Source organism: Hyperolius riggenbachi, chromosome 1 (assembly GCF_040937935.1).
Source record: "Hyperolius riggenbachi isolate aHypRig1 chromosome 1, aHypRig1.pri, whole genome shotgun sequence".
In the NCBI taxonomy this organism is placed as follows: Eukaryota; Metazoa; Chordata; class Amphibia; order Anura; family Hyperoliidae; genus Hyperolius; species Hyperolius riggenbachi.
In genome coordinates, this window is record NC_090646.1 from 484,837,875 (window position 1) to 484,847,515 (window position 9,641).

General features: G+C 47.0%; 1 protein-coding gene across 1 annotated transcript in view; it reads right to left on the reverse strand.

The window, feature by feature from the left end:
• Positions 1 to 1,314, reverse strand: part of SLC7A7 (solute carrier family 7 member 7) — a 63,508-nt gene extending 62,194 nt beyond the window's left edge. The window contains exon 1 of the mRNA XM_068241962.1: positions 1,260 to 1,314. The gene's annotated coding sequence lies outside the window, so the exon portion shown is untranslated. The remainder of the gene's footprint in view (positions 1 to 1,259) is intronic.
• Positions 1,315 to 9,641: the final 8,327 nt, after the last annotated feature.

A 9,641-nucleotide genomic window follows, 5' to 3' on the forward strand; every position in this document is an offset into this window, starting at 1 on the left:
TGTGTCAGTTCTATGTTATGCTTTAGACCAGTTCCAGGGTGTTGTGACTACGGACCTCACACCCAAGACTAGGATACTGTGTCAGTTCTATGTTATGCTTTAGACCAGTTCCAGGGTGTTGTGACTACGGACCTCATACCCAAGCCTAGGATACTGTGTCAATGCTATGTTATGCTATAGACTAGTTCCAGGGTGTTGTGACTACGGACCTCACACCGAAGGCTAGCATTGTGTACTTGTATTACTTTAGCCCGCTTCCAGGGTGTAGAGAGCTAGGATCTCACATCCAGTTAGGGCAAGTCTGTTCATCTTAGCAGCAGGGCATCCTGCAACCAAGCCTAGGTCCCTCTCCTAGGGAGCCTTTAGGCTATAGGGATTCACCCACAGTCTTGGGTGAATTCCCTTCTTCTTCTAACCTCCAGCTCCTCTGGTGGTCCTTACTCAAAGTGGTACTGTTACACCAAACACTCATATCTCAGGTGTCCAGAGGTTAGACATACCTGGATTATTGGTGATTCTGCAGATCATCCATAATCTGGTATATATCTGCATTGCTGGTGATTCTGCAGATCACCAATAATCAGATTCTCTCTCTGCGTGTTGACACCAATCGTTACAACACCATACAATTTTCTGTTATATTTTCTGTTAGATTTACCTGCCAGATAGATTTTTTCCAACATGTTAATGTTGTATAAAATTGTATGGTATGTACCTAGCATAGGCTGAAACACTGCACAACAATGTTTACAAATGGTAGTTGTATACAGCTGCTAAGCTAACATAAACAAGATGTTATCACTTGAGTTCAGACCTTACTTCTCAAACGTCAGCAGAAAGCTTCCTATTAAAGAAGAAAGTTTTGTGTTTAACTGTTTGAATGCTGTTCTGCTACCATTTTTTCTGGTAGTAAGTTCAAGGCTGTAAATTATCTTTTAGAGCAAAGAAGAGATGATGTGTTTCATACTCCACTCTCACCATGGGCCCAGAGGGTACACAGCCGGTAATCACTGAGCCGTTTCAAGCGAGATCGGCAGAAATCGATTAAAATTACCATTGGGCGGCCACATTGCGGCATCAGTCTTTGTCAAATTCATCATCATGAATCAATTAATGCATGGGCACCTTAACCAGTTAGCATCTTCAAACAAAATATTTAATTTGAAGATGCTGCACTCATTTCAACTTCAGCTGGCAGAACTCATTGTTCAGCCTTGTGGGGTTAAGCAGCGCGGTGCAGGAAGCGGTTTTATACTTACCTGTTCCGGATGCTGGACCGGCTTTTCCTCGTCATTTACCTGTGGCGCACTTTCAGCATCCTCTTTTGACTTCCGATCACATGTTATTACATGTGATCGCGGCTCAGAGCCTAGTGACAGAGGTGCAGCGCCACCCAGTGGTGGAAGAGGGGTGATGGAAGAGTCTCTTCCATTACCCCTCTTCCACCACCGGGTGGCGCTGCACCACTGACACTATCTTCTGAGCCCCAATCACGTGTAATAACGTGATGGGAAGTCTGAAGAGGATGCCGAAAGTGTTGCGCCACAGGTGGATGACGAGGAAAAGCCAGTCCAGCATTCGGAACAGGTAAATATAAAAGCTTCCTGTGCCTCTCTCCATAGCCTGTGCGAAGGCATACTTAACAAGTGTTGCATCCCTTTAAAGGATACCAGAGCCCAATACACTAGGAGAAACGGGGATCAGGCATGAATGGGGGAGCTGTCCTGATGCCCACCGCTCCCCTCCGTTATTTTCGGACCCCTCCTTGTATAACTGAAACCCCTCTGGCATCCTCTTCCGGGTCATCAGAGTCGGGCAACACTGCCCCTGCGTTGGCCCAGCTACGCACGTCCTACAGTGCGCAACCACGGCCGGGAACACTTTGCACATGCGCATGACGTCAATAGTGTAGGATGCATGTAGCCAGGCCAGTGCAGGCACAGTGATGCCCAACTCAGGCAACCCAGAAAAGGCTGCCAGATGGGCTTCAGGTATGAAAGGAGGGAGGCAGAAAAGAACGGGGTGAGTGGTGGGCATCAGGACAGCTCCCCATACATGCCTGCTCCCCCGTTTCTAATAGTGTGTTGGGCTCTGGTATCCTCTAAGGGAAAAAAAGGAAATGAAGTCTGTGTCTTCAGTATCATACAGGAAGTGCTAAAAAACACAGGTCAGTTTACACTCTATTGCCTCTATCTCAGATTCACAACACTAATGATATGTTTGCAAGTTACAGAAAATTTGTAGTTGGAAAAGTTCTACTAATGTGTCACTACTGGTTAATTATACAAGATGTAATGTTCAAAATACATGTGTTAGACTTTACCCACTCATTTTGCAATATGTAATTATTTCTGGATGAATGGGTGACTAACTTTAATTGTACTACAGTGTTGACCTATGGCCCCTTTTCAGTTAGGTGCTCAATAGGCCAGTATTTATTCAGCTGTCTATACCGACTAACAAAAGGCATATTCTCTGCTTTCAGTAATTCGCATAGAAGGATGCTATATTCAGCGACAAACAAGCTGTATCTTTCCATTTCTGTTTGCAGCCTGCTATGGATTTCTAGGCTGACTGAAACCGAAAGTGATCATTTTTGAAAGCCTGCAATCTGTTTTTTCTTTATAGAGAGCAGACTGCCTAGAAACTTCCCACCATAGTGCAGATGTAACTTGCTGCACAAAGCAGGAGCTTGTAACACATTTTCCACACCTGGATTAACCCACTGACCCACTTAACCCACTGACTTGCAGCAAATTTGGACACTCGCATATCATTGCCTCTTTTAGAAAACCTGAAGAACAACTGTGTTTTACATTCACATGTTTTATATCTTACTAAACTGAAATAAGGCTCGACACTAGTCCAGGGCTGTACCGAGGCAGAGGCTGTGGAGGCACCAGTCTGTGGGCACAGAGCCTTAAGGGCCCCTCTGTGCATCCTGTGTGCTCCTCTTGCCCAACCATATGCAAAGTATTCAGAAAGGTACTAGTGGCATCTCTCATTACATGCACCATTCGAGGGAGTAAAAGAGGAGCTGCTGCGAGTGCACCATACTGAATAGGGATCCCAGTGGGGTGAGTGTCCCAGCATGCTCTGCTCTGAATACTCTGCAGTGGAGAGGGGAGAGGACACCTAATATTGGAGCACATCTGGCTATCTATACTGGGTATATTTGGGTAAGGGGACTACCTAATACTGGGGGCATGTCTGGCTATCTATACTGTGTGTCTGGCTTATTGGTAGCACCAGCCTATGCCAATATTATTATTTTTGCTCATTTGGAGATTTTATTAATTTTAAAGGATCCCAATACTTTTTTCCCTTTGTTTCTAAGTGGATAAAGTATGTAGAAGATAATTTATTTTGTATGTAGGGGCTTCCAGATTAATATAAGGAAAGGAAAGGTTAATTTATAGCTGTTCAAGACAATGTAAAAGATGGCACCTACTAGTGATTGGTATACCAGGCCTACAGGTGCTACCCCAGATATATCTACCAATCTCCTGGGCTGTTCAATGGATTACCAAAGAGCTCCTTTCTCAGAGTAAGATTTCCATCCTACACTGATGAGGCATTTTAAAAAAATGCTCCATACTTGGTAAGGTTACATAGAATGTTAAAAAGAGAGGTGAGTTTTGTAAACCATAAACTAAGGGCATACATATTCTAGATGGATATCGCCCAACAGGGATAGGGACCCAATCCCTCGGGCGACATCAATGGGCTGGCGCTGTAGAAATGTGTAGTTAGCCTGCAGACTAACAATGTATCCTGTTGCAATGTGGGAGGGGGCAGAGGGCCTACAGAGCAGCACAGATGTGACATTGCGTAGCAAGTGGAGAGAAGAAAGCTATCAGCCATCGCTCGTCCAAATTGATCCACTTGGCAGATTGCTGGCCGGGCGGTCGAATTGATCCACCTGGCAGATTGCTGGCCGGGCGGTCGAATTGATCCACCTGGCAGATTGCTGGCCATGCAGTTGAAGGGGGGTCGAGGGCTGCTGTACACTCACCAGAATATAGGCAAAGGTGGTTGTTATTGGCCGCCTCAGCCGACTTTAATCTAGTGTGTGTACGGCAGAGCCGGGACAAGGTCCTTCAGCACCCAAGGCTGAGACACCAGAGTGCGCCCCTCCATCCCTCCCACCGCAGCCGTCACACAGGGATTGATATATGTAAGAGGCGCCGCAGTCCCCCCCCATCCCCCCCCCCCCCCCCCCCAACACCTTAACCACTTCAGGACCACAGTCTTTTCGCCCCTTAAGGACCAGAGCCTTTTTCTCCATTCAGACCACTGCAGCTTTCACGGTTTATTGCTCGCTCATACAACCTACCACCTCAATGAATTTTACCTCCTTTTCTTGTCACTAATACAGCTTTCTTTTGGTGCTATTTGATTGCTCCTGCGATTTTTACTTTTTATTATATTCAGCAAAAAAGACATGAATTTTGGCAAAAAAATGATTTTTTTTTACTTTCTGTGCTGCCATTTTTCAAATAAAGTAAAATTTCCTATACATTTGAGCGCGAAAGTTATTCTGCTACATGTCTTTGATTTAAAAAAAACCATTCAGTGTATATTTATTGGATTGGGTAAAAGTTATAGCGTTTACAAACTATGGTGCCAAAAGTGAATTTTCCCATTTTCAAGCATCTCTGACTTTTCTGCGCACCTGTCAGGTTTCATGAGGGGCTAAAATTCCAGGAAAGTACAAATACCCCCCAAATGACCCCATTTTGGAAAGAAGACATCCCAAAGTATTCAGTGAGAGGCATGGTGCGTTCATAGAAGATTTTATTTTTTGTCACAAGTTAGCGGAAAATGACACTTTCTGACAAAAAAGAAAAAAAAAAAAGTTTCCATTTCTTCTAACTTGCGACAAAAAAAAATGAAATCTGCCACGGACTCACTATGCTCCTCTCTGAATACCTTGAAGTGTCTACTTTCCAAAATGGGGTCATTTGTATGGTGTGTTCACTGTCCTGGCATTTTGGGGGGTGCCTAATTGTAAGCACCCCTGTAAAGCCTAAAGATGCTCATTGGACTTTGGGCCCCTTAGCGCAGTTAGGCTTCAAAAAAGTGCCACACATGTGGTATTGCCGTACTCAGGAGAAGTAGTATAATGTGTTTTGGGGTGTATTTTTACACATACCCATGCTGGGTGGGAGAAATATCTCCGTAAATGACAATTTTTTATTTTTTTTTACACACAATTGTCTATTTATAGAGATATTTCTCCCACTCAGCATGGGTATGTGGAAAAATACACCCCAAAACACATTATACTACTTCTCCTGAGTACGGGGATACCACATGTGTGGCACTTTTTTGCACCCTAACTGCGCTAAGGGGCCCAAAGTCCAATGAGTACCTTTAGGATTTCACAGGTCATTTTGAGAAATTTGGTTTCAAGACTACTCCTCACGGTTTAGGGCCCCTAAAATGCCAGGACAGTATAGGAACCCCACAAATTACCCCATTTTAGAAAGAAGACACCCCAAGGTATTCCGTTAGGAGTATGGTGAGTTCATAGAAGATTTTTTTTTTTGTCACAAGTTAGCAGAAATTGATTTTAATTTTTTTTTCACAAAGTGTCATTTTCCGCTAACTTGTGACAAAAAATAAAATCTTCTATGAACTCACCGTACTCCTAACGGAATACCTTGGGGTGTCTTCTTTCTAAAATGGGGTCATTTGTGGGATTCCTATACTGCCCTGGCATTTTAGGGGCCCTAAACCGTGAGGAGTAGTCTTGAAACCAAATGTCGCAAAATGACCTGTGAAATCCTAAAGGTACTCATTGGACTTTGGGCCCCTTAGCGCAGTTAGGGTGCAAAAAAGTGCCACACATGTGGTATCGCCGTACTCGGGAGAAGTATTATAATGTGTTTTGGGGTGTATTTTTACACATACCCATGCTGGGTGAGAGAAATATCTCTGTAAATGACAATTATTTGATTTTTTTTACACACAATTGTCCATTTACAGAGAGATTTCTCCCACCCAGCATGGGTATGTATAAAAATACACCCCAAAACACATTATACTACTTCTTCTGAGTACGGCAATACCACATGTGTGACACTTTTTTGCAGCCTAGGTGCGCTAAGGGGCCCAACGTCCTATTCACAGGTCATTTTGAGGCATTTGTTTTCTAGACTACTTCTCACGGTTTAGGGCCCCTAAAATGCCAGGGCAGTATAGGAACCCCACAAGTGACCCCATTTTAGAAAGAAGACACCCCAAGGTATTCCGTTAGGGGTATGGTGAGTTCGTAGAAGATTTTATTTTTTGTCACAAGTTAGTGAAAAATGACACTTTGTGAAAAAAACAATAAAAATCCAATTTCCGCTAACTTTTGACAAAAAATAAAATCTTCTATGAACTCATCATACACCTAACAGAATACCTTGGGGTGTCTTCTTTCTAAAATGGGGTCACTTGTGGGGTTCCTATACTGCCCTGGCATTTTAGGGGCCCTAAACCGCGAGGAGTAGTCTAGAAAACAAATGCCTCAAAATGACTGTTCTGGGGTATAAGCATCTGCAAATTTTGATGACAGGTGGTCTATGAGGGGGCAAATTTTGTGGAACTGGTCATAAGCAGGGTGGCCTCTTAGATGACAGGATGTATTGGGCCTGTTCTGATGGATAGGAATGCTAGGGGGGTGACAGGAGGTGATTGATGGGTGTCTCAGGGGGCGGTTAGAGGGGAAAATAGATGCAATCAATGCACTGGGGAGGTGATCGGAAGGGGGTCTGAGGGGGATCTGAGGGTTTGGCCGAGTGATCAGGAGCCCACACGGGGCAAATTAGGGCCTGATCTGATGGGTAGGTGTGCTAGGGGGTGACAGGAGGTGATTGATGGGTGTCTCAAGGTGTGATTAGAGGGGGGAAATAGATGCAAGCAATGCACTGGCGAGGTGATCAGGGCTGGGGTCTGAGGGCGTTCTGAGGTGTGGGCGGGTGATTGGGTGCCCTAGGGGCAGATTAGGGTCTAATCTGATGGGTAACAGTGACAGGTGGTGATAGGGGGTGATTGATGGGTGATTAGTGGGTGTTTAGAGGAGAGAAGAGATGTAAACACTGCACTTGGGAGGTGATCTGATGTCGGACCTGCGGGCGATCTATTGGTGTGGGTGGGTGATCAGATTGCCCGCAAGGGGCAGGTTAGGGGCTGATTGATGGGTGGCAGTGCCAGGGGGTGATTGATGGGTGGCAGTGACAGGGGGTGATTGATGGGTGATTGACAGGTGATCAGTGGGTTATTACAGGGAATAACAGATGTAAATATTGCACTGGCGAATTGATAAGGGGGGGTCTGAGGGCAATCTGAGCGTGTGGGCGGGTGATTGGGTGCCCGCAAGGGGCAGATTAGGGTCTAATCTGATGGGTAACAGTGACAGGTGGTGATAGGGGGTGATTGATGGGTAATTAGTGGGTGTTTAGAGGAGAGAAGAGATGTAAACACTGCATTTGGGAGGTGATCTGATGTCGGATCTGCGGGCGATCTATTGGTGTGGGTGGGTGATCAGATTGCCCGCAAGGGGCAGGTTAGGGGCTGATTGATGGGTGGCAGTGACAGGGGGTGATTGATGGGTGGCAGTGACAGGGGGTGATTGATGGGTGATTGACAGGTGATCAGTGGGTTATTACAGGGAATAACAGATGTAAATATTGCACTGGCGAATTGATAAGGGGGGGTCTGAGGGCAATCTGAGTGTGTGGGCGGGTGATTGGGTGCCCGCAAGGGGCAGATTAGGGTCTAATCTGATGGGTAACAGTGACAGGTGGTGATAGGAGGTGATTGATGTGTGATTGATGGGTGATTAGTGGGTGTTTAGAGGAGAGAAGAGATGTAAACACTGCACTTGGGAGGTGATCTGATGTCGGACCTGCGGGCGATCTATTGGTGTGGGTGGGTGATCAGATTGCCCGCAAGGGGCAGGTTAGGGGCTGATTGATGGGTGGCAGTGCCAGGGGGTGATTGATGGGTGGCAGTGACAGGGGGTGATTGATGGGTGATTGACAGGTGATCAGTGGGTTATTACAGGGAATAACAGATGTAAATATTGCACTGGCGAATTGATAAGGGGGGGTCTGAGGGCAATCTGAGCGTGTGGGCGGGTGATTGGGTGCCCGCAAGGGGCAGATTAGGGTCTAATCTGATGGGTAACAGTGACAGGTGGTGATAGGGGGTGATTGATGGGTAATTAGTGGGTGTTTAGAGGAGAGAAGAGATGTAAACACTGCATTTGGGAGGTGATCTGATGTCGGATCTGCGGGCGATCTATTGGTGTGGGTGGGTGATCAGATTGCCCGCAAGGGGCAGGTTAGGGGCTGATTGATGGGTGGCAGTGCCAGGGGGTGATTGATGGGTGGCAGTGACAGGGGGTGATTGATGGGTGATTGACAGGTGATCAGTGGGTTATTACAGGGAATAACAGATGTAAATATTGCACTGGCGAATTGATAAGGGGGGGTCTGAGGGCAATCTGAGCGTGTGGGCGGGTGATTGGGTGCCCGCAAGGGGCAGATTAGGGTCTAATCTGATGGGTAACAGTGACAGGTGGTGATAGGGGGTGATTGATGGGTAATTAGTGGGTGTTTAGAGGAGAGAAGAGATGTAAACACTGCATTTGGGAGGTGATCTGATGTCGGATCTGCGGGCGATCTATTGGTGTGGGTGGGTGATCAGATTGCCCGCAAGGGGCAGGTTAGGGGCTGATTGATGGGTGGCAGTGACAGGGGGTGATTGATGGGTGGCAGTGACAGGGGGTGATTGATGGGTGATTGACAGGTGATCAGTGGGTTATTACAGGGAATAACAGATGTAAATATTGCACTGGCGAATTGATAAGGGGGGGTCTGAGGGCAATCTGAGCGTGTGGGCGGGTGATTGGGTGCCCGCAAGGGGCAGATTAGGGTCTAATCTGATGGGTAACAGTGACAGGTGGTGATAGGGGGTGATTGATGTGTGATTGATGGGTAATTAGTGGGTGTTTAGAGGAGAGAAGAGATGTAAACACTGCATTTGGGAGGTGATCTGATGTCGGATCTGCGGGCGATCTATTGGTGTGGGTGGGTGATCAGATTGCCCGCAAGGGGCAGGTTAGGGGCTGATTGATGGGTGGCAGTGACAGGGGGTGATTGACGGGTGATTGACGGGTGATTGACAGGTGATTGACAGGTGATTGACAGGTGATCAGGGGGGATAGATGCATACAGTACACGGGGGGGGGGGGGGTCTGGGGAGAATCTGAAGGGTGGGGGGGTGATCAGGAGGGAGTAGGGGGCAGATTAGGGACTAAAAAAAAAATAGCGTTGACAGATAGTGACAGGGAGTGATTGATGGGTGATTAGGGGGGTGATTGGGTGCAAACAGTGGTCTGGGGGGTGGGCAGGGGGGGGGTCTGAGGGGTGCTGTGGGCGATCAGGGGGCAGGGGGGGGGGAATCAGTGTGCTTGGGTGCAGACTAGGGTGGCTGCAGCCTGCCCTGGTGGTCCCTCGGACACTGGGACCACCAGGGCAGGAGGCAGCCAGTATAATAGGCTTTGTATACATTACAAAGCCTATTATACACTTTCCGTGCGGCGATCGGGCAGCTAGTAACCCGCCAGCGCTTCCGAACGGCCGGCG